Source organism: Meles meles, chromosome 7 (genome assembly GCF_922984935.1).
Source record: "Meles meles chromosome 7, mMelMel3.1 paternal haplotype, whole genome shotgun sequence".
NCBI lineage: Eukaryota > Metazoa > Chordata > Mammalia > Carnivora > Mustelidae > Meles > Meles meles.
In genome coordinates this window covers 79,075,005-79,102,007 of record NC_060072.1, presented here as the reverse complement: position 1 = coordinate 79,102,007, position 27,003 = coordinate 79,075,005, and the positions used below count along the sequence as shown (strand labels likewise).

The following is a 27,003-nucleotide window of genomic DNA, read 5'->3' as shown; positions in this document are numbered from 1 at the left end:
GCTCTTTACATGAATTCCCTCTCCTAAGACCATCATAACGCACTGCGATGGTTAATATAATTATCCACATGAGGGCATATTTTCAGGAGATTGAGTATATTTCTTTTGTTATTGTGGTAAAATATGTACATCACAGTATTTACCATTTTAACCATTTTTAACTGTATAGTTCTGTGGCATTAAGAATACTCACATTGTTGTGTAATCATCGCCACTGTTCATCTCCAGATCTTTTTAATATTCCCAAACTGAAGTTATAGTGCCTTTTAATATTAGGAATATGATATGGTCCTCCTCCACTAAATTTAAAATAATAATAATGATGACGATAATAAATGTGTTAATGTGGTCCACAAAGTTCTGCTTTGTCTAATTCCTGCTTGCCTATCACATGCTTTTCTATGTCTGAATCATGGATTTCTCAGAATGGAACCTAAACATTCCTTAGAGAAGCTGTCTCTCAATCAATTCACAAGTGAAATAATGGTTTTCTATTGCACTTTCATAGTTCCCTGTGCCTTTCCTTCATTGTAAGTATTGCATTTTATGGTTAAATAATTATCAATGCATGATGCCCCCATTGGTCTATAAGCTTCAAAAGGGAAAGCTCCAGAATCTATCACATGTCTTTATACAGGAAGTGTTGAATGAACACTTTTTAAATCCTTGAATGGATAAATTAACAAATGCCTTGAGAGTATAATTAGACCTAAGAATAATAATTATGTAATATTGTACCATACCTGAAGAGATAAACTGAAGGGACTGAAAAAAGAAGGAAGAACATACCTGTTGCCCTGTTCCCTTTCTTCAATCACATTCTAATTGTACTGTCATATTTAACTGTCTTGGTAATTTCATTTTGTTTTAAATCATTCATGGCATCCACTATCTTTGTCTTTTCCTCTTTATATTGTAGCTAAAATCCATTCAATGAGGGTCAGTGATTCCAATTACAAGTCTAGCCACTTCTCACCAACTTTTTAAAGAATCTGCCTAGTTTATTTGTAAATAAATTACATGAACAGATGGAAAGTGAATTTGCTGAGATAGCAGATTGAGCCCTTACAGATAATAACTTGAGAAGGGAATGTTCAATGCTTTAAGTTTTTATAGCTCCATTCAAAATACTTTTAAGGATTTGCAATGACTGGCTCCATGAAGCAACGACTCCACTGCTCCAGGACTGTATACCTACAGGCATGCTATTGTGGGGTAAAGTGAGAGGCAGTTGGGGGAGTGAGGCTTGTTCTTTGTCCACAAGAGTGAGCATCTCTCTCATTGTTCAGCTTTGTTTTGTTTGTGTAGAGCCAGCCATCTGGCCAGACTCCTACTCTGTATACTGAGCCGGTAAAGTGCTCCTGTAGACATTGTACTTGCTCTCTTCCCTAGCAATAAAGAAATAGAAACGTGCAAAGAATAATTGCTGGCAAAAGAACAAATAAACAAACATACACAAGCATATTTGTTTTTTTTTTCATTTAAGCACATTTCTTTAAATACCTAATCTTTAGTCTACAATAAATAATCACAAGTTAAGATTGCAAACCATGACCCAATCTATTCCTATGTTTCTTAGAAACCATGGGTGACTAAGTAGTAACTTGAATTGTGTCTTCAATATTGTCTTAACATTCAAAATACTGTTTTTAAAAATTTAAACTAATGTATCTATAAAGAGTCTTTTTTATAATGTGTAGCTATTTAACATATTCCTATGGAAAAGTAATAACTGGTTTTCTTGAATGTAGATTCTTTTAAAAATATGAATACATTAAGGAAATTGATAATACTAACACATTGCTTTCAAATATAAAAAGTCTATAATAGAGAATAAGAACATTTAAATCATTATGAAGTAAAATTAATCAGAATATAAATAAGGCTTAAATCTGTCACCACAAATTGGGACTAATGATTCTCAACTTTTTATGGCTATAAACTCTTTCTGATAATCTGATGAAAGCTATTTAACATCTTCTCCAAATAATGCAAACTCACACACAACATTTGATAGATACTATGTGAAGACTATGAGCTAGTTTTAAAGTTCTGTATGGACAGCGCCCATGGCTGTGCTGTCCGGTTTATCCAGTGTTTATCAAGTGCTTTCCATGGAACCTGAAACATGGAAAACAGCCACCGAGTATCTCTTAAATATACAAATTCAGCATTACTCTGGAGGCTTATGTAAATACAGTACAAAATGAAGTAAAAACTCAGATTTTAAACAATTAGGAAAGAGGAGGCAAAACTATTATTTGCTTACTATGTGATCATATGCAAGAATAGGAAAGAAAATGGATTTAAATGAAATACTAGAATTAAGAGCAAAGTGGCTATACAGAAGATAAATATAAACCAAACAATGGCTTTCTTGTGTATTAACAATAAATACTTAAAAATCAGAAAAATAAAGCTCTTATGTACAACAGTAAACACAATTACCGAGTAGTACTCTGAATAGTGTGAAAAAATTTTTAAAAACTGTAACTATTTGTTGATATATCTAAAAGTAGCATTGAAAAATTGGAGAAATACAGTTTTTTCCTTGGTAAAAAGACTCAATATTATTAATTTTTCCAAAGCATCATACTTGCAATCAAAATAGAAATGGGATCTCTCTAAACTTGACAGAATAGGTCTCAATTTCATTTGAGGATAAAAATGGATAAAAATGACATTAAGAACATTTTGAAACAAATAATAGCTCATGATAGCAACACACTTTTCACTAACTACATGTATTTAATCCTCACAGTAAACCTCTGAGCCAAATGACATAAATATCTCAATTTTATAGATAGAGAAATTAAAAAAACAAATATGTAAAGCAATTTACCCAAGGTCATATAGTTAATTAGTTTGGATGCTGGGATTTATACCCACACAGTTCAGCTCTAGAGTTCAGGTGCTTGAATACTGTGCCAAATTCTTTTCCAAGACTAATAAAATGAGAAAAATCCCAGCAGATAGAAAACCATAAAATAAAGCTCCATAAATTAAAGTGTGATGCTTGGGGCACCTGGGTGGCTCAGTCATTAGGCATCTGCCTTTGGTTCAGGTCATGATCCCAGGGTCCTGGGATCCAACTGCATCAGGCTCCCTGCTCAGCGGGAAGCCTGCTTCTCCTTCTCCCACTCCCCCAGCTCGTGTTCGCTTTCTCACTGGGTCTCTCTCTGTCAAATAAATAAATAAGATCTTTACAAAATAAATAAAGTGTGATGTTCTTCCAAGAATAAACAGATTCAATAATAGGTAACATTTCCTGGGCATTTACTATGTGCCATACACTTTAGATATATTATGTTGTTTACCCCTCACAATTACCCTGTGATAAAGACTCTTTCTTTGTGTTCATTTCAGAGATGATATAACTGAGGCACATAGATTAAGCAGTTTGCCAAAGATAAGGATGTTATTATGAAGGGTAACTAAGATTTGAACCCAGTCAACATAAACTCAGATGAATTAAAGGTTGAAATGTAAAAAATCAAACCCGCTAAACAAAAACTAATAGGAAAAGGAAAAAAAAATATATACCAATCTCTGAATTAAAAAAAAAAAAAAACCACAAAGGAGAATTTTTAAATTGCATATACTAAAAATTATTAGTGAATTTAAAAGTTAAAATATAAACTGGGAAAAAGCTTCAGAAAGATTATAGACATAGCTATACAGAGCTTGGAACAACAGATGTGAAAAAAATATTAAGATCACAATAGATAAATTGATAAAAGACATGATTAGCTACATGAAAGAAAAAAATTAATGACTAAAAAATAAACCAAAAAATGCAAGTTTTAAGAAATGCTATGTACATTTTATTTACTCAAACATTTACATCATTAAAATTAATATTCATTGCCAGTATGGATGCAATGATTAATATTTTCTAATATCACTACAAGAAGCAGTAACCAAGACAATCTGTTGAGAAAATAATTTAGTAATACGCATTAGAGGTTTTTAAAAAGCTCAGATATTTTGATACAGTGATTCTCCATAAGAATGCTACTCTAATAAAATAACTGTAGTTATTTATATTATAATTAAGTAAAATGACAAATTATCAGGGAGGCCTTAAAATTATTCATCATAATAATCGGAATCATAATCACAAAAAACTTTTACTTTTATGTAAAAAAGCAGTACGAAATATAATAGATTATAACCTCAAAAATGCAAGGTATACAATAGGTTCTCAACTGAATAGAAGGTAGGAAGGGATAGAGAAGAGGGGGAAAAATAATGGCAGTAAAACTATAAGACAAAGTTTTAGAAATACATCAAGGTTCACAATAAATTACAATAAATATAAGAGGGTTAAACTAATTTATCTGCTAGAGGACAGAATTTCAGAACTTAAAAAAAACTTTTCAAGTTTTTAGGTAGCATTACTGAGTATTTAGAAGAAATAAAACTGTGAAGTAATAATACCAAATATGATTATTTTCGTGTGGCATTATGGGTGATCTCTGTTATCTTCTTTATATTTTCTACAATCCAAATTGTCCTGTGATTAAGGATACATTAATAGAAAGTAATTAAAGCAAAAATTAAGATGATTTTATTTTTATGTTTTTGTGTATTTTGTAAAGTGATTATTTTAACAAAATATCATTACAGGCTTACAATTTTATCCTTACCAAAATAAATAACAGAATATGTAGAAGTATCAGTGTAACATAAATAAAACTATTTTTAAAATTAAGCTCTATAAGTAACCCAATAACAGATTACCTCTGGGTACAGCTTTAATCGATTATTTCCTATTTTCTACATCAGAACATGCTACTGCTACACTTTTTTGTTGCAGGATGGAAGATAGCTTTGTAGGGGATTTCATCCTCAAACCATGTTTCACAGCAGCACCCTTAAAGCCAGAGTTTGGTTTGTTTTTTTTTGTTTGTTTTTTTTTTTGGTATCTGTGGAGAAGGCTTAAAAACATCTCTCTTCTCTTGTGAATAAACAGTGTGAATTGGGCCAGCAGGCAATTTCAAAGGAAGAAAAGGAATATCAATTCTATAACCACTAGAATTCTCTTATTTGCTTTGGAACACTATGATGTCTATGCTTTAAGTTTGGGGAAATGTATTTGCATTTTTTTCAGTCATATGATTTCAGTAATACTTTTAATTGTCAAGATTTGGACTGAAAAAGAACAGATACTATAACTGTATCATCCTTATTTTCTCGAGACCAGAAATAATTAGCAAGTGAATCTAAGGAATATCTCTAACTTAGAAGATCAGACTTCTCATTAGATGAGTCATTCTCTACCTTGAATGAAAATACCTGGACTCTTTTAAAACACACCCATGTCCAGGTTGAAAACCCCAGTCATTCTGTCTGGAGTGATGATTAAAAACTCCTCAGGTGATGGTAACATATGGCCTGAATTGAAAACCATTGCATTGTTAGTGTTCCCAGTACTGTCTTTGTTTGCCTCACAGTATTGTAGCAAGTTTGCAGTAAGTGATAGCTAAAGTTTCTGGAATAAAATAATAAAAGATGATCTTCAGGAATATCTTAAATACACTAATCTATACAACAGTTTGCTATAATGAGTCAAATGTAAAGTTTAAATAATGATACCATATAAACCCAAAATGAAAAGTCAAAACCTTTAAAATGAATTTTACTATAAACAATGTTACTTATACTAAATAATGACTCTGTTAAAAAGGATTTTATATGTACAGGGTGTTGATATTTATATTTCCTTCAGAAGGGTGTGTATATCACATGGGTTATTGAAGGCAGAATACTATTTTGAGCTGTAATATACCATGAAAGTGGCACAGATCTGAAGGGTGAGCAACAGGTGAAAAAAATCATGTAAGTATGTGTCCTTTAAAAGGGCTAGTCCCTATGGTCATAGAAGAGGGAATAAATAGTTTTCATATCACTCAGTTTTCTGTGTTACACATTCCAGGCAGTATATAAAGAATTCTCTGAGATCCGAAAGCAAAAATAATCTAGGACATACACCATCTATTTTCAGTCTTCACAGCTTTATGATTATCTACTTTTTAAATTCTTAATGATGTGTTTCTTCTTGTCTGTAATGTCTTCACTGTTTTCTGTTTAAAGATTTTATTTATTTATTTAAGAAATTAAAGATTTTACTTATTTATTTGAGAGAAAGCACAGAGTCAGAGTGAGATAGAGTAACAGACTCCCTGCGGGAAGTCCGATGCCAAGCTCCATCTCAAGACCCTGAGACCATGACCAGAGCTGAAGGCAGATACTTAACTGACTGAGCCACCCAGGCACCCTCTGTGTAACAGTCTTTGAATCAAATTTTAAAAAGGCAGAAATAAACTGATGAGATTTATTTAACCCATATGTCTAAGTAATCAGAACGAATCATTAATAGAATTTAAATTATTTCAAAATGCTTGCTTGTTCAACTTTCTCTGTAAGTATCTGTCTGTATGTCTACTTGCCTGATACTTAGCTCTTTTGTTTACTTATCCAATCATAATCAAGGTTAATTCTTGGAAAATTGAGAAGTGATCCAAATTTATCTTGGATTATTTTTGCTCCACTTCTATGTATCTTTCTTGTCCCTGTGCCCTTTCTCTCTCACCACCTGATGCCCATTGTAATAAGGCTCCTATCTCCTATCTTTCTCTTCCCCACAAAAATTATTTTCTAATCATTCACAGTAAGTTATAAATGCCATGAAAATCATTTCACAGAGCAGTGTGAACAAGAAGGGGCAAGAATGTCCCCTGTCCAGCTAAAGCCCATGAACCACAGCACAACCCGTCCAGGGCTTAAGTCTTGCTGCTGTTGCCACCATGCCCAAGAGTAAGGCTGAAGGGGATGCTAAAGGAGGTAAAACCAAGGTGAAGGATGAGCCATTAAGAAGACCTGCAAGGTTATCTGCTAAACAGGCTCCTCCAAAGCCAAAGTCCTGCAAAGAAGGGCGAGAAGGCACCCACAGGGAAAAAGGGGAAAGTTGATGCTGGCAAGGATGGGAATAACCCTGCAGGAAACAGAGATGCCACAACGGACCAAGCAGAGAAAGCTGAAGGAGCTGGAGGTGCTGGAGATGCCAAGTGAAGTGTGTGCATTTTTGATAACTGTGTACTTCTGGTGACTGTACGCTTCAAAATACTGTTTTTAATCAAGTTTTATAAAAATGCAGAATTTTGCTTTACTTCTTTTTAAGGTATGTTTTTAGCACACAGAGCACTTCATTGTTTTGGGGCAAATGGCATATGTCACTTATAGAACATTTTCAAAGCTAGACCGGTACAAGGGAAAAATACCTTTCCCTTCTAGTTTTGAGAAACTTCCTCTTGGTTCTCAGGAGGAGGGATTCCTTAGCTATCTTGGCACAAACACTTTGGTGGTGTAGAAAACTAAAATTCATTTTTATATGTCCTCTTCTCTCTGCCTTCAACAGAGACTTGACCCCCTTAAACCCAGAGACCTGCTGGAGCCTGACCCCAAGAAATGGTTCCCAGTATGTCAGGCAATCTGGACTTTACAGAGTCACCACTGAGATGGTGTTTCTCAGAAGAGTTCCCTTTTTAGCTTGTGGATTTTCAGATTGATAATTCTGCCATTTTCATTTCATTTCCTGAAAGTCAGAGTCAGGTTATGAAAAGTTGTTAAACAACATGCCAAATGTGAAATAGCAACTCTCACTCTAAACTTTTCCCTATTCAGAGCCCACATGAAGACTTCATCGGGTTTTATAGTGGCTTTCTAATGTTGGTAGTCCATTGAAGAAGGGAGTTTTGAGAGTTGTATGCTGTTAACAATCATCTGCCCATGTACTGCCTAAAATACCATGATTGTTTATGAAGAGTATCTTTAATAAAGCTAGATACAGTTTGGCTTGGGAAAAAAATCATTTCACATATCTAAAAATAAATAACATTTTACAAAGGAGGCAAATGGTCTAAACTGAATATACAGAACACAATTCCATTTTTCCCCAACTACAAATGCCTGATATGTGAAATTAGGTTCATCAAATTTTACTTTCAAATCAGACCCCATTAATAAGAATTCAAATTGGGCAAAATTTGGACAACATGGTATACAATAATCACCTACACAAGATTTATATGAATGAATGTGGTAATATCTATACACAATGCTACCAAATTAGTAACTGTGAAAATCATCTATTTTGATTTTCTGATTACTCTTTTTTTTTATTAACATACAATGTATTATTTGTTCCAGGGGCACAGGACTGTGATTCATCAGTCTTACACAATTCACAGCACTCACCATAGCACATAACCTCCCCAATATCCATCATCTGGCCACCTCATCCCTCCCACACTCCTCCCCTCCAGCAAACCTCAGTTTGTTTCCTGAGATTAAGTTTCTTACTATTTGTCTCCCAATCTGGTTTCATCTTGTTTCATTTTTTCCTCCCTTCCCCTAGGATCTCTATCTTATTTATTAAATTCCTTATATCAGTGAGATCATATGATAATTGTCTTTCTCTAACTTATTTCACTTAACATAATAACCTCTAGTTCCATCCACATCATTGCAAATGGCAAGATTTCATTTTTTGATGGCTGCATAGTATTCCATTGTGTATCTATACCTCATCTTCTTTATCTATTCATCTATTGATGGACATCTAGGCTTTTACCATAGTTGGGCTATTGTGGACATTGCTGCTATAAACATTCAGGTGCACCTACCCTTTTGGGTCACTACATTTGTATCTTTAGGGTAAATACCCAGCAGTGCAACTGCGGGTCATAGGATAGTTCTATTAATGACCCATTTTTGTAAGAAAATGGCTATAGCCATGGTTTACAAAATAGAGATCCCATAGGGTGTTTAAAAATGTTTAAGTGAAACCCAACCACATTATTTCTCAGACTTAAGTACATATTAAATAGATCTGTTAGGTATTTATTTTGGTGTAGGGGTGCCATGAATAAAAATGACTGAGATATTAAGGGTGATATAATTTGAAAAAGTTTAGGAACCTCTGGGTCATAGTATAACTCTAAATCATGTGTAACCATGAAAATAGCTAATACTGAAATAGCTAATTGATCATCAAGCTCATCATCATCATCATCACCACCATCACCAACAACAATAGCTAATTAATCAACAAGTTCTACCAAGTTAACCTTGAAAAATTTTGCTCTTTCCATTTCAATTTATATAGATCAAATTCAAACAATTTGGAGCTATAGTATTTGGTCTTCCTGTCACCAGGCTTTTTTTTCTTCCAATCCATTTCTATACTGCTGTCATATAACAATCTTAAATAAATGTTTGGGTTGATTTTAGCTTCCAAAATCCACATTGCACTTGGTGTACTCCATCTCTCTGTCTTTCTCTCCATATAGTACAAAAAAATTTCCTCTGGGAAACAACCCTTCATCAATTCTTATTTATATGGGTATGGGGAATAATACATAGGTTCTATGCCCAGCCAGTCATAAATTTAAATTATTGAATTATTTTATCAATAAGAGTTATGGTTCAGGGATAGATTTGTGATCCACACCTGATAAATCTGTATAATTTCTTTAGCCACATAATCGGCTCAGTTTCAAGCACAAAATATCGTACCATTATTCGGAGTCAACAGAAATTTGTCTCTTTTTTCTGGACATAATTCTAGGAGGATATAAGCCTAGAACTGAGGGAAAGTAACATATGGAGCCTAGGATTAAAAACAGAGTTCAGAGGAAGATAAAAACCAATTCCTTATATCATCTGTACTCCTGAGATATTCCCAAAGCCCTCCTTACTAAACTTTTCAGTGATTACTTTCTTCAGTCAGCTATAGTTGGGTTATCTGAAAATGATCAGCAAAGGAGTTTTTAAATGAGGCACAATCTTTCACTATGTCATTTACTTGCCTAATAGTAAATTCTTTTCTGCCCAGAACATCAATTTCAAATATCCTGTCTAGTGACTAAAATCTTTCTTTTCCAAAACTTTCACTTCTATATCATTTAAACAAAAATCTGTTTGTACCCCACATTCCAACCAGGAGATTTAACACTACTGAAAAGATGGCTGTGCTTAATAAATTTATTTGTTTCTACTTAGGAAGAAAGGAAGAAATGTATCTATCCATAGAAACTCAGCAAAAGAGAATCCTCTTTCTAAAAAAACTTCTTAAATCATTGAACTCATAATGACCTTTCAACCTCTAATAACTCGTTTGTACTAGATTTCTTGATACTCAATAGAGTTACTGAATGAATACATATTCTTAGTATGTATCAGCTAAATAATTAGCCTTTTCTTTATTGCTACTCTGTCATATTTCCCTGTTGATAATATTTTGTTTATATTTATCATCCCAAGCAAACTGCTCCCAAAAAGAACACTTCATATTATAAAACTCTATAGAGTAATATATTCCTTATAAAAATCAACACCAAATTCCTTGAAACAAAGTATTATTATAGATATTTTTATAATTTGCCTGGCTCTGTGGCGCAATGGATAGCGCATTGGACTTCTAGCTAGATATTTTTATAATTTATATTTAGCTTACTCAATGTTAATTATTTTCACATAGCATATAATTATCACTAAGAACTACTTGCTTCTAGGGGTGCCTGGATGGCTCAGTGGGTTAAAGCCTCTGCCTTCAGCTCAGGTCATGATCCCAGGGTCCTGGGATCGAGCCCTGCATCGGGCTCTTTGCTCAGCAGGGAGCCTGCTTCCTCCTCTCTCTCTGCCTGCCTCTCTGCCTGCTTGTGATCTCTGTCTGTCAAATAGATAAATAAAATCTTAATTAAAAAAAAAATGAACTACTTGCTTCTAAAGAGTTACCTATTTTTTACTTGCCACAAATCTGTAATTGTACAACAAACTATAAACAAACTATGAAATAAAGTTGTACTCAAGCTAAAAGTCACAATATATGTAGGATTGATTATAGTGAAAAACTTATGTATCTCTATGATCTTCTTATCTTCTCTCATTACAGAAGATTGGATTTTACTCCTATACATTGGAAATCAAGAACAAGACTGGGAGGATTTTCTTATTCCAGACTTCAGTAGGTTTTTTAATTTCCTTCCTTATTTCCCAACACATATGTCTTGCTATTTTGTGGTGATAATATTAGTCCCTTCTTCAATCCTAATCTTCTCACTTCTTTCCTGATTTTACTCTTCTTGTTCCTAACCTCTATCACTTGATTCATTTTGCATAACATGTAAGAAAGGACAGAGAAAAAGAGGACCACTTTGGGTTCAGTTTAAGATGCTTCAATTAATTTCTTCTTGGGAATCATATGTCTTGTATTTCTTCAAGCAGCAAGATCTTTGTTGTTTTCTGATTTTTCTTTTAACCAAGTTAAGGGATTCTAGAGAACATATACCAAAGAAATGGACTTTGCTTTATTGTAGGAGGGATATAGGAAAGTCTTCTGGAGTACTAGTAAATAAAATACTGATTAGATAATTACTCTTCCAAAAGAGATGCTGATGAATATTCTGTAAGGAAAGGACAAACTGGGCTATGTATAATATTTGATAAATGATTTAATATATGTAATTGAGGTCATCATAATACTTCAAAATCTCAACTTGAAGAACCATGACATTGATTTAGCTCTTGCACATGATCCATCTCCAAGGCACAGCTTAGTTACTAATCAATCTCTTAATAAACCAAGGCAGGGAGATCTGACCTCACTGCCCTTCAGACTCCCCAGTCATGTTGACTTTATTTGCATAATATTATTAATTTTACATGGAATTCAAATATTAGTCCAAAACATCTCACGAGAAGCTAAATAGTATAAACAAATCTAATTAACACTTGGAAAGTGCATTAAGCATGTCAACCTCCTGAAGATTAAGATGATCCTTTTCATTGAAAAGAAACATTTTCAAATATGTTTAGGTTCCTAACTTTGATTCTTTCACACACACAAAAATTCTGGAGCAAATACCAATGTTACATGAAATTTTACTTAAAAAAATACTGCAAGATGTTGTGGATACATTTGTTAATTCACCATGAGCCTATTAATTGACCATACATACCATTTTGGGTGTTAACCTAGAACAATTACTGAATGCACAGTAGCAATTGCAAAAACCCTCAAGGTATAAACTTTAAAAGTTGATGTAGAAAATCCTTACTAAATATCCCTGACAGAAGAGTTAAGATGGCAGAGGAATATTTGTCTTGTCACCCAAATATAGCTAGGTAATTATCAAATCAATGGTTTGAGGATCCCAAGTCATAAGAACAGGTGGTGTCTAAATGCTGCACTGTTCCCAAGGATAGGAGCATGGAAGATGGCTGGTAACAGTGAGCCTAGGTGCCAGCTTTTTGCTCTGTGTTGCCATAAACTGAGAACTGCTGTGGGGTTGTGCAACTGCTTTGCTAGGAGGGGTTCCACAAATATCAGAAGCATGGTGAGACACTCCCTGGTAGGAAAGGTGAGGGTCCATGCTGCAGGAGTCCCTAAAATTTGGAATTTTGAAACTTAGTCATGTGCCTGATATAAAAAAACTGGAACACGGGCAGGATTAATACAGGGTTCTGATGGAAACTGGGGAGACAAGAGTGATTGAATGCTCTTCTGTGAAGGCTCACTGAAGAATGGAGGGCACAAACTTTCAGCTCCAGGGCCAGAGAGAAGGATACTGCTATATTCATCCCATCTATCAGTGTCAAAAGCTTTCAGGGAGCAACCTAGCGGAATCCAGAGCCATTTATACCAAACCTGCTTCCCTGTACACTGGAGGCACATATCCACTAGAGCAGGTCCTTCCCCTAGGAGACCAGCACAAAAAACAACACACTTACACCAAGTTATTGATCATAGAGGGCTACAAAGCTTTAGCTCTAGGGGAGAATATACTTTTATTCTTTATTTTTTCTTATTATTTTTTTCTTTACTATCTTTTTTTTCAATTTTTTATTGTTTTTTAAATTTTTATTTTTTATACATTTTAATTTTTATTATATATATGTATATATACATATATATATAATTTTTTTCCTTTCTTTCTTATTTTGGGATCTGGTTGTTTTTTTTTTAACAAGCAGACCAAAACACACCTGGGATCTAGTTTTTTGTTGTTGCTGTTATTATTGTCATTGTTACTGGTTTTTTGTTTCTTTTCTTGTTCCTTCTTCTTTTCTTTTCTGGACAAAATAACAAGATGGAGAAATTCACCCAAAAGAAAAAATAGAAGACTACCATCCACAGCCATGGATTCAATCAATACAGATATAAGTAAGATGTATGACTAGAATTTAGAACAACAATTTTAAAGACACTAGCTGGTCTTGAAAAAGCATAGAATACGCTAGAGAATCGTTCTATAGAAATAAAAGAACTAAAATCTAGTCAGGCCAAAATTAAACATCCTACAACCAAGAGGCAGTTCCAAGGAGGCCATAAAAATGAGGATGGACAAAGCCAAGGAGTGAATCAGTGGTATAAAAGATAAAATTATGTAAATAATGTCAAAATTATGTAAAATAATGAAGCTGAAAAGAAGAAGTAAAGAAAGTTATTAGATCACAACGGTAGACTTAGGGAAATCTGAGATTCCATACAATGAAATAATATCCAAATCATAGGAGTCCCAGAAGAAGAGCAGGTAAAGGGGGCAGAAGGTTTATTTTAGCAAATAATAGGTAAGAACTTCCCTAATATGGGAAAGGAAACAGGCAGTCAAGTCCAAGAGGCAGAGAGAACACCCCTCAAAATCAACAAAAACAGGTCAACATCGTGACATAACATAGTGAAACTTGAAAAATACAAAGATAAAGAGAGAATTCTGAAAGCAGCTCAGGAGAAAAGGTACTTAACCTGAAAGGGTAGACACATACGGCTAGCAGCAAACCTGTCCACAGAGACTTGGCAGGCCACAGAGGACTGGCATGATATATTCAACACACTAAATGGGAAAAACAAATATCCAAGAAAACTTTACCCAGCAAGGTTATCATTCAGAACAGAAGGAGAGATAGTTTCCAAGACAAACAAAAACTAAAGTTGTTTGTAAACACTAAAACTCCCATGCAAGAAATATTGATGGGGAGTCTTTGAGCAGAAAATGAGGCCAAAAGTAACAAAGACTAGAGAGACAACATAGGGAAATAGTGACTTCACAGGTAATACAATGGCACTAAATTCATATCCTTCAATAATTACTCTGAATGTTAATGGACTAAATGCTCCAATCAAAAGACATAGGACATCAGAATGGATTAAAAAAAAAGAAGACCCACTGATAAGCTACCTAAAAGAGACTCATTTTAGACCCAAAGACACCTCCAGACTAAAAGTGAGGGAGAGGTGAAGAACAACTTATCATGCTAATGGACATTAAAAGACAATTGGAGTAGCCATCCTTATATCAGACAAACTAGATATTATAAAACAGACACTATAATAAGAGATTAAGGAGGAATTATATTGCAATAAAGGGGTCTATCTAACAAGAAAAGCCAACAATTTTAAGTATTTATGACCCTAATTAGGAAGCAGCCAAATATATAAATCAGTTGATAACAAAATTAAAGAAACTCTTTGATAACAATACAATAATAGGAGGGGACTTTAATACTCCACTCACAGCAATAGACAGATTATCTAAACAGAAGATCAAGGAAATAAGGGCTTTGAATTACACACTGGACCAGATGTACTTAACAGAAATATTCAGAGCATTTCATCCGAAAGCAGCAGAAAGGACATTCTTTTCAAGTGCATATGGAACATTTTCCAGAAGAGATCACATACTGGGTCACAAATCAGGACTCAACTGGTACAAAAAGACTGAGATAATATCATGCATATTTTCAGACCACAATATTTATGAAACTTGAAGTCAACCACAAGAAAATATTTAGGAGGACCACAAATACAAGGAGGTTAAAGAATATCCTACTAAAGAATGAACGGGTCACCAGGAAATTAAAGAAGAATTTTAAAAACATATGGAAGCAAATGAAAATGAAAACACAACAGTCCAAAATCTTTGGGATGCAGCAAAGGTAGTCCTAAGAGGGGCAATACAACCTCAAGAAGCAAGAAAATTCTCAAATACTGAACCTAACCTTATACCTAAAGAGCTGGAAAAAGAACAGCAAATAAAGCCTAAATCCAGAAAAAAAAAAAAAAGGGAAATAATAAAGAGTAGAGCAAAAAGAGCAAAAATCAATGATACAGAAATTTTTAAAAAAGGTAGAACAGATAAACAAAACTAGTAGCTGGTTCTTTGAAACAATTAACAAGATTGATAACCTCCTAGCCAAACTTATCAAAAAGAAAAGAGAAAGGAACTGATAAATAAAATCATGAATGAAAGAGATCACAACCAACATTGCAGAAATACAATTATAAGAAAATTATTATGAGCAATTATATGCCAACAAATTAGGAAAACTGGGAAGAAATGGATAAATTCCTAGAAATATATAAACTACCAAAACTGAAACAGGAAGGAACAGAAAATCTGTACAGGCCCATAACCAACAAAGAAATTGAAGCAGTAATCAAAAATCTCCCAAAAGCAAGAGTCCAGGGCTGGATGGCTTCTCAGGAGAATTCTACCAAACTTTTTTTTTCTTAATAAAGATTTTATTTTTGTATTTGTCAGAGAGAGAGAGCACAAGCAGGGGAAATGGTAGGCAGATGGAGAAGCAGGCTTCTTGCTCCATAGCCCCAATGCAGAACTCGATGCCAGGACCCTGGGATCATGACCTGAGCCAAAGGCAGACACTTAACTGACTAAGCTACCCAGGCATCCCAACAACAAAACATTTAAATAAGAAATAGTGTCTATTCTTCTGATATTGTTCCAAAATCAGAAATGGAAGAAAAACTTCCAAACTCATTCTATGAGGCCAGCATTACCTTGATCACCAAACCAGAAAGACACCATTAAAAACAAGAATTACAGGTCACAGATGCAAAAATTCTCAACAAGACACTATGTAATTGGATCCAACAGTATAGTAAAAGGATTACTGGGGTGTCTGTGTGGCTCAGACAGTTGAGCATCTGCCTTTGGCTCAGGTCACGATTGCCAGGTCCTGGGATCGAGCCCCATGTTGGGCTCCCAGCTCAGCAGAGAGTCTACTTCTCCCTCTTCCTCTGCCTCTCCCTCCACTTGTGTACCCCCCACTTGTGTGCTTTTCTTTCTAATGAACAAATAAAGTCTTGAAAAAAATAAAAGGATTATTTACGACAACCACATGGGATTTATTCCTGGGCTACAAGGGTGGTTCAACATCCGTAAATCAATCAACATGATACATCACATTAATAAAAGAAAGGATAAGAACCATGTGACCCTCTCAATAGATGCATAAAAAGCATTTGACAAAAAATCATTCTTCTTGATAAAAACCCCCAACAAAGTAGGAGTAGAGGGAACATATTTCAACATCCACAAGGCATATAGGGAAGACCCACAGGTAAGATGATCCTCAGTGGGGAAAAACAGACATTTTCCCCTAAGATCAGGAACATGAAAGGATGTACATTCTTACCACTGTTATTCAACATAGAACTGGAAGTTCTAGCTCAACAATCAGAACCCTCCCAAAAGAAAAATAAAAAAGGAAAAGGAAAAAAACAAGGCATCTAAAACAGCAAAGAAGTCAAACTTTCAATCTTCACAGACAACATGATACTCTATGTAGAAAACCCAAAAGACTCCACTGAAAAATGGCTAGAATTGACACAGAAATTCAGCAAAGTCTCAGGATATAAAATCAATGCACAGAAGTCTGTTGCATTTCTATACACTGATAATGAAGCAACAGAAAGAGAAATCAAGTAATGAATCCTATTTACAATTGCATCGAAACCCATAAGATACCTAGGAATAAACCTAACCAAAGAGGTAAAAGATCTGTACTCTGAAAACTATAAAAACCTTATGAAGGAAATTGAAGAGGACACAAATAAATGGAAAAACATTCCATACTCATGGATTGGAAAAAAAATATTGTTAAAATGTCTATACTACCCAAAGCAAACTACATATTCCAAGCAATCCTTACCAAAATACCACCAGCGCTTTTCACAGAGCTAGAGAAAACAACCCTGAAATTTGTGTGGAACCACAAAAGACTCCAAATAGCCAAAGCAATCCTGAAAAAGCAAAGCTGAAGGCATCACGATTCCAGACTTTAAGCTACATTTCAAAGCTGTAGTCCTCAAGACAATAGGTACTCTCACAAAGACAGACACATAGATCAATGGAACAGAATAGAGAGCCCAGAAATGGACCCTCAACTCTATGGTCAACTAATCTTCCAAAAAGCAGGAAAAAATATCCAATGGAAAAAGACAGCCTCTTCAATAAATGGTGTTGGGAAAATTGGACAGCTCCATGCAGCAGAATGGAACTAGACCACTTTCTTATATCATACAGAAAAATAAATTCAAAATGGATCAAAGACCTAAATGTGAGACAGGAATCCATCAAAATCCTAGAGGAGGACACAGGCAGCAACCTCTGTGACCTTGGCCACAGCGCCTTCTTGATAAACACATTTCCAGAAGCAAGGGAAGCAAAAGCAAAAATGAACTATTAGGATTTCATTAAGATAAAAAGTTTCTGCACAGCAAAGGAAAGAGTCAACAAAACTAAAAGGCAACTTATGGAACGGGAGAAATATTTGCAAATATTTGCCAGAAATGTCTGGCAAAGAGTTAATATACAAAATCTGTAAAGAATTTATTAAACTCAACACCCCCAAAATAAAAAAATCCAATTAAGAAATGGGCAGAATACATGAACAGACTTTTCTTCAAAAAAGACATCCAAATGGCCAACAGACACCTGAGAAAAATACTCAACATCACTCAGGATCAGGGAAAAACAAGTCAAAACCACAATGAGTTATTGACTCACACCTGTCAGAATGCCTAAAAGAACAACACAAGAAACAACAGATGTTGGCAAGGATGCAGAAAAAGGGGAACCCTCTTACACTGTTGGTGGGAATGAAAGCTAATGCAGGCACTCTGTAAAACAGTATGGAGGCTCTTCAAAAAATTAAAAATAAAACTACTCTATGATCTAGCAATAGCACTACTAGGTATTTATCCAAAGCATATAAAAATAGTGATTCAAAGGGGCACATGCACCCTAATGTTTATAGTAGCAATGTCCACAATAGCCAAAGTATGGAAAGGGCCTAGATGTCCATAAATGGATGAACAGATAATGAAGATGTGGTATGCATATTACCTACAATGGAATATTACTCAGCCATCAAAAGACTAAAATCTTGCCACTTGCAGTGACATGAATAGAACTGAAGTATATTATGCTAAGCGAAATAAGTCAGTCAGAGAAAGACAAATACCATATGATTTCACTCATATGTGGAATTTAAGAAACAAAACAGATGAATATAGGGGAAGGGAAGAAAAATAAAATAAGATAAAAACAGAGATGGTGGAAAACCATAAGAGACTTTTAACTATAGGGAACAAACTGAGTGTTACTGGGGGGATGGAGTAACTGGATAATGGAGCAACTGGGCATTAAGGAAGGCACTTGATGTAATGAGCAATGGGTGTTAAATGTTACTGATGAATCACTAAATTCTAGCCCTGAAAATAATAATACACTATATGTTAACTAACTTGAATTTAAGAAAGTAAAACAAAATAAAACAAATAAAAAATAAAATAATAAAATAAAAATCCCTGAACTTCAGTGAGTTCACTGTGGGAGAATTAAATGTAAGTGTTATGCTAGACATAATGGCACATTGGCAGTGGTGAAGGCTATTGAAGAGAAAACATGCCAAGAGTGAGAAGAAGGTCACAAAATAAGAAAGATCACATCCACAATTATTTTGGTGAAATTCAGTTTTTACAGAAATCAAAAGCAGATGACTAATCATGACAGAAAATGAAAGCACACTTGAATTTTAGGTTTCAAAACATTATACACAGTTCAAATTTATCTAGGCTAAATTTTAAAGACAATAATGGAGGCAAACGTATTGGATTTACCAGTTCCGTTACAAATATACTAAACCCATGAAAATGATATTATCATAAAGGTCTTTTATCAGAGTTTGTTAAAAGAGGAAAATATGTGTCCTACAGCTATACAATTATACTCCTGTCTTAAGGAAGCAGAAAAATCTCTCATTGCAGTAGGTGGGAAAAAAGAAAAGCTGATAACTAAAATATGTTCAACATATATATTGAATAGAAAATATTTTGGTATACAAATAAACATTAAAATATATTAATAACTATATTGGAGTTTTTTTATTTCTGTGATGATAATTATATTTGCCTTACAAAAGCATTATGATGTATTAAAAAACTTTGAAAATAAAGGTGGCCACATTGATAGTTTAGTTCCACTTCTAGTAAAGTAGACACATTATTCTAGGATGTGAGTATCATTCAATGCTAGTTGATTAAAAGTTCCAGGACATTCTATAAAGTTTAAATGTAACTTTATATCCAGTTTACTATACAAAGTGTTTTTTTTTCCAAAGCATTTTCCTTACTTTGATTTCAAGTCAATGAACATATCATTACTAAAATATACTTTAAATTTGGTTCCAGAAGACTATAAAAATGCTTAAGCATTTGAGTTTTTTTTTTCCCTTTCACATGCTGTGTCTAAAAAACAAAGCTAATAAAATGGATGCATAGTGGCATCAATCCTAGTAAACTTGTATGCTTCAAAGATTAGAAAACCGTAAACAGTAAGTTTGTTTTTGTGAAATAATGTTAGCAATATTTAACTGCGGCTATTTCATGTTTTCCAAAGTCTTAGAAATAACATTCATATCGTCAATAACATCAATAACAAGTGATGCCTCAGTGGCTCTGTTGGTTAAGTGTCTGCCTTTGATTCAAGTCATGATCCCAGGGTCCTGGGATTGAGTCCCTCCCTATTCTGGCTCCTTGCTCAGTGTGGAGTCTGCTTCTCCCTCTGCCTGCTGCTTCCCCTGCTTGTGCTCTCTCTCTCTCTCTCTCTGACAAATAAATAAAATAAAACCTTTAAAGAAAGAAAGAAAGAACTTTTGTACCCAAAATTTAAAATTTGGTGATAAAAATCATTATTAGCCTACAAAAATAAGTATTTTTACCCTGAGAGAGACATTTTTACCTTCAAGTTCGATCAAAAGGAGAGGTGTTGTTAACATAATTTCCTTAAAATTCAAGAATAAGAATGTCTGCTTCTACTCCTTCTATTCAATATTATACTTGAACCCTGTACAACAATGTCAGAAAAATTAATATAAAAGACAGAAAAATTTCACTATAAAATTTCACAGACCATATGAATGCCTAAACAGAAAACATAAAAGACAAATCACAAATTAAAGCTATTAATAGCACAGCAATTTTCTTCATATAAGGAACAGCTGGGTGGCTCAGTCAGTTAAGCCTCAGTCTGCCTTCAGCTCAGATCATGATCCCAGGGTCCTGAAATCAAGCCCGGATATCAGGCTCCCTGTTCAGTGGGAGTCTGCTTCTCTCTCTGCCTGCCACTCCCTCTCCTTGTGTTCTCTCTTTCTCTCTCTCTGACAAATAAATAAATAAAAATCTTAGGGCACCTGGGTGGCTCAGTGGGTTAAGCCTCTGTCTTCTGCTCTGGTCATGATCTCAGGGTCCTGAAATCGAGCCCTGCATTGGGCTCTCTGCTTGGCAGGTAGCCTGCTTCCTCCTCTCTCTCTGCCTGCCTCTCTGCCCACTTGTGATCTCTCTCTCTGTGTCAAATAAATAAAAATCTTTATTAAAATTTTTTCCTCATAGAAGATTAATTCTAAAAATCAGTTGCAGTCCTACAATAAGGAGAAAACAGTTAAAATACGATTTTAAAAATATCTACACTAGCAACAAAACTATTAGACATTTGGGAAAATCTTCCATAAAAGTAGTATGAAACCCTTCTGAAGAAAATTGCAAAATTTACAAGACTTTGAAGAATTGCTAATTAAATGAAGAAATATTGTTAAATGTCCAGAATAAGAAAACTCAATATATTAAAGATTTCAGTTTGCTCCCAAATTGATCTATAAACCAATACAATTCCTGTCAAAATACCAACAGAGTTTGATAGGAATTTAATAAGATAATTTTAAAACTTATGTTGAAGAGCAAATAACCAAGAATAATCCAGACAATTTAAAAAAAGAAATAGGGTCCTTACTTCAGCAGATCTGTGATTTATTATAATATTACAATAATTAAGACAGTTGAATAACAATGCAGGTTGGAACAACAAATCACTGGGTCAATATAGAAAGTCTAGAAACAGACCCACCATCCAAGGAGACCAGATAAATGATAGAAATAGCCCTGTAAGTACTAGGGGTGGATCGATTATTTAATAAGTGGAAGCTGGAACAACTGATTATCCAACCAGCGATGACTCTGCCCTCACATTAATTTTAAGTTTAGTAAAGAAAATAATTCGTAGCCCAAAACTTTTAGAAAAAAAAAAAAAGAAATATTTTTATGGCATCATGATGGGAAATAATTTCTTCAAAAAATAAAAGCACAAATTATAATGGAAAGGGTTTACAAATTTGGCTATATTAAAAAAAAACCTTTTATTCATCAAAAGACACCATAAACAAAGTAAAACATCAAGCTAGAACTCAAGGGAACCTATTTGTGATTCACATAACTACCAAAGTTTTATGTCCAGAATATGCTGAGAAAAGCCACACTAATCAATAAAGAAAAAGACCAAAGAGGGAAAAATTTAAAAAGTAAGCAGAGATTTTGACCAGGCAACTTAAAGATGGAAAGTGCAAGGTCGATCAATGTTTAGAAAGATGATTAATCTCCCTGGTAAATAGGAACAAGTAAAACAAAACCATAATAAAATGTCCTTAAACACCCATCGATTTGCAAACATTTAAAGATTTTTAAAATACTAAGTGATGGTGAGAAAAGAGCAACACACTTAGGAAACTAAATTGTTACTGATTTTATAAGCCAGTTTGCCAAAAATCTGTTGAAGTTGAAAATTCATATGCCGTATGTCCTAGAACTGCCACTCCTTGGTATAAACCCTAGCACTATGATACTTAAATTATAAGAGCTCTAAAAATACAGGAAGTTAAAAAACTAAACATGCAACTACAATATGACCCAGCAGTTGCCTTCCTGGACATATGTCCCAGAGAAATACAAACACAAGTTCAAACAAACACTTAAAAATAAATATTCATAGCAGTTTTATATGTAATAGCCAAAAAAGTGGAAATACTCAAAATATCCTTCTGCAGGTGAATTATGAAGCCAACTGTGGTACATCTATACCATGAAATACCACTAGCAATAAAAAAGAACAAACTATTTATACACACAACTTAGATGAATCTTCAGAGAATTATGCGAAATGAAAAAAAGTCAATCCCCTAAATTTACATACCATAGAAGTCCATTTACATAATATTCTTGAAATGACAAAATTATAGAAATGGAAAAGAGATTAGTGGTTGCCAGAGTTTGAGAAGAGAATCAGTGGGAGGGAAATGGATGTGGGTATAGGAGGGATCCTTGTGGTGATGGAAATGTTCTGTATCTTGGCTATATTAATGTTGATCCTGGTTGTGGTATTGTATTATGGTTTTGCAAGACATTATCACTGGGATAAAATGGGTAAATGGGACTGCTCTGTATTATTTTTAACAACTGCATGTCAATTTAAAATTGCCTCAAAATAAAAAGTTTAATTAAAAACAAGATTGGGGTGCCTGGGTGGTTCAGTTGGCTGAGCATATTTGTAGAGGATAGAGAAGAGTAGAAAAATTTGGAAGGACTAAATTTAGGTTTTAGTTTTGTACAGACATAGCATTTATAAACATACTGGTATATTTTTAAATTGTATTATGTTTTTAAAGCGAGATTCTTGGCCAAATATCCTAGAATCCACAAAGATAGAGTGATTTATATAATCATATATGTCCTTTGACCTAAAACACCAAAATTTAGCATGAATGTTTGGTAGCAGCAAGGAGAAATAGCTAAGTTTTCTGTGTTCTGGTTTAAAAAATATTCTTAGAATCAAAGTAGAGAGTTTGCAACATATTTTAAAAGTACATGCATTATAAATGGAAGCTTAACCAAGGAAAGTTCTATCAAAGTTGCATTTAATAAATTAGAGGATTCTAGTAATCTAGGTGTTAGGTAACACTTGGAAATTTATCTCCCCTCTCAGAATAAAAGTTTATGCATCTGTTAAAAAGTGACAACAGTACCAGACTCATAAGGTTGTTGTGAGGAAGCATTAAGACAATGCATATAAAATCCCTAGTGCACATAACATTAACTATATTATGTTTTATTACCATTATTATTTCCTAACTGCCAACTGAATATCAGATAAATTTCACCAATACCACTAAGACGTCTGTATAATCGGAAATACTCAATATAGAACAAAAGAGTCACAAGGGATGATTTCTGAGGTAACTTCAAGAAATGGGTCCAGACAAACTGAAAATACTTTTTCACTATTCCATCTCAAAAAGTATTAAACCATAATCAGTGATGGACAAAGAACAAACACAAATACACAATACAAAAAAAGAAAAATACCTTTCATCTATAGGAAGTCACTCATTAAACCATATTTTTTCTATGTTTGATATTTTCTCTCCAAACTATCTCCAAGTCTCCAGACTCTAGCTTCAGAATATCCTAAATACAACATTTTGCCCCATATCTTCTGCTAAAATCCTTATCCAACTCCCTCCCTTAACTGGCTTCCTATGGTGTACTCTCCATAAAATTGTTAGGGTAATCTTTTCAAAAAAGGTAAGCAAAGGGGCACCTGGGTGGCTCAGTTATTAATTAAGTGTTTGCCTTTGGCTCAGGGTCCTGGGATCTATCCCTGCATTGGGCTCCCTGCTCTGTGGGAAGCCTGCTCCCTCTCCCACTCCCCCTGCTTGTCTTCCCTCTCTGTCAAACAAATAAATAAAATCTTCAAAAAAAAAGAAAGGTGGGCAGAAATTAACTAATTAATTAGCTAATTAATTAATTTAAAAAGGTAAGCTGTATTCCTCCCTCCCTAGAATCAGACAACAAATGTTCATCTCAACCAGACTTCTTATAAGGCTCATAGGACTCAACCTATCTTAGCTCTAATCTATTCCCAGAACAGATCACTTAACATCTTCTCCCGTGTCCTTATCCTCCAGGTTCTTTTCCTCCCTCAGACAGATCCAAGTGCTTTCTTAGGGTCGTCTCACTAGTATGTATCCTACTCCTAGTAAAGAATTGTCTTTTATGGTAGCAAGTAGAAATATGAGTGAAGATTAGTCAGTCAAGACTATAAATGATTGTGAGACCTTGCTTTATGCTTTGTGGCCTCCCAGGATCCTTGCTTGACTACTTCCCCCTGAGAGACTGACCACAAATTTTAGGTGTGTCTCAGTGAGTAGTTGTGCATCTACTCACCTGGACCCTTAGCTGCTTGTTTGCTAGTTCTGTGTAACCTAACACAAAAAATATCCCTAAACCCAGAATGTCATAGTTCTCTTTATCCGTTTGACTCAGAGCAACCCCTTATAATCTGACCAAGCTCAATGATACTAAGCTGTTTACTTATGTTTGTGCGTGTGTGTATCATCTATACAACCAGCTAATAAGCTTCTTTGGGTCAGGAATTGTGTCTCAAAAACTTCAGGCATTCTTTCAGCTGCTGTATCCCAGCTATTGCATCCATCATAGTATGTTCTCAATACATACTGACAAAAATTTGATTTATTAATTTACTACCCTTCAAAAATGATGCCCAGAATCTAGAAATACTAGTTTTACAAATGACCATCTATGATCTGTCAGATTGATTGTGGAACAATAATTACCTTACACCAAGAAATGGAAGTTGGAAGACATTTGATGATTGGAGGGCCAACCTTAAGAACTTAAACTAATACAAATTCTCTCAGACTGAAAATTAAATTAATGTACATATTACACTATTATGCTCTAAGAATTGAGAAAGGTATCTCTAGTAAAGTAGCATGTTAGACAAAGTGTAATCATTTTTGCTATAATAAATGGATTCTGCCTTGTATAGTTCCTTCTGTCTATAATGTTGTCATTTTATTTTAATTTCTTTTTGTTTTATTCCTTAAATAATTACAATGGAATATGTATATTTTATGTGAGAAAAAAATAACCATTGACTTCAAAGTATATATTAGTATTTGCAGTTCAAGATAATGTCCTTTCTATTCCAGTATCTTCCCTAAAGAACAAAATAATCAGTGGTAGTTCGTTTTTATTTAGTTTGAAATCCATGATAACAGTATGAAATGAAAAACCAGTATAGGTTTTTCAATAGTTTAGCGTAATAATAAACATCACTAATTGAGAAAATATATATAAAATATTTTTTCTATAGTTCATTCTGATTGATTATAATAATGTAAGTAAAGGCAAATGTAATCAATGGTAGATTTAATTTTAATATCCTCTTATTTAGATTTTTTCAATACTTGAATGTCCCAAGATCAAATCTTACAGAATATCACGTAAATTATGCATTATATAAAATACTCATAAAATGTAACATCTTATTCAAAATTATCTAAAATCATAAATTTAATCAGAAAGTTTTTCGATCAACCAATCAATCAATCAAGGGTTTTTTTTAACATAATATGGACCTTAATGTTTTTGCAAGGAATCTAAAATAAACAATGATACGTTAGTAGTAAAATCTCTAAATAATAAGTAATCTCAAGATCTACAACTCAAGCAAAACTGTGAATTGGTTTGAGTTTTATTCATTTGGGAACTTTTTCTTTTGTTAAATATTTTATCTATTTATTTCAGAGAGAGGAAGTGTACAAGCAGAGGGGATCAGTAGGCAGAGGGAGAAGCAGGCTCCCCACAGAGCAAGAAGCCCTACACAGGACTCGATCCCAGGACCTCAAGATCATGACCCAAGCCGAAGGCAGACTCTTAACTGACTGAGCCACCCAGGCAACGCTTGGCAAATTTTTCTTAAGCATTCCAAAATAAAACTAGTAGTGGAGGTTCATGAGATTCCAGCTGCTGGTAAAAGACAACACATTTGATCTCAATCCATATGGAATCTATAATCTACTGAGATGTACAGACAAATAAGTGACAACAACCAACAACACATGTGTAGGCTACAAGGCATGAAAGGCCGCCAGCGGAGATCAGTGGCAGCATAGATATAAAACAGACAAGAACATGTACAAAAGCATCACGAGAAGCAAAATACAAAAATTTTAGGGAGATGAAAGTAGTTCCAAAAGGGTGACGCAGAGTGCAGTCCTGGTAGGGATTAGAGATGAGGAGCAGAGATGCTACCGCAGAGGTCAGTGTTTGTTTTTAGCCTCTTTATACTACCCTTTTTGTGGGGTTTTATACAAAGTGTTACAGTCACCGTACTTCAGGTAGTCTGGGTTTTTGATCCTTTGTCATATAGGTAGGTATCCAGTCAACTTAAACATCTGCTGTCATTTTTCAGTATTGTCCAACTGCACAGTGATTTCCAACCTACAGAATGTGGGCCATGAGAGTAACAGAGATAATTGTAATACATCCAAGACAACATGAATATCAAACTGTACTATAAATTAAATAAATAAAGGTAAAATTTTTATCATAAAAGGGGCCTTAAACTTTTTTCATATGGCCTAAGAATTTACGTCACTGTTTTTCTCTTCTCTGTATACTCATTTCTAATGAAAATATAATGATTTATGTTCCATTCTTCAGAACTTGGGGGGATGCTGGCTAGTACTCATCTGTGCTCTTATGATAACAGATCATGATGGTTTCAATGACTATTATTTCCACTTGGCATCTTAAGATTTGAACAGAGGTTTTCAAGAGAAAATTACTTAACTAAAAACAGTGACCCAGTAAATGTGAAATTGGAACACAGCTAAAGATATATGGGAGACACAATAACCTAAAACAAAAACTCTATTAAGTAAATGACTACCTTTTTATTCTGCCATAGCTTATAAAAGTTTATACGGTCAGATATGGCCATT

General features: G+C 34.2%; 1 protein-coding gene and 1 pseudogene across 3 annotated transcripts in view; one reads left to right on the top strand and one right to left on the bottom strand.

The window, feature by feature from the left end:
- Positions 1-27,003, bottom strand: part of CNTN1 (contactin 1) — a 364,883-nt gene that overhangs the window by 188,950 nt on the left and 148,930 nt on the right. The gene's annotated exons all lie outside the window — the stretch shown is intronic.
- Positions 6,810-7,074, top strand: LOC123946046 (annotated as a pseudogene).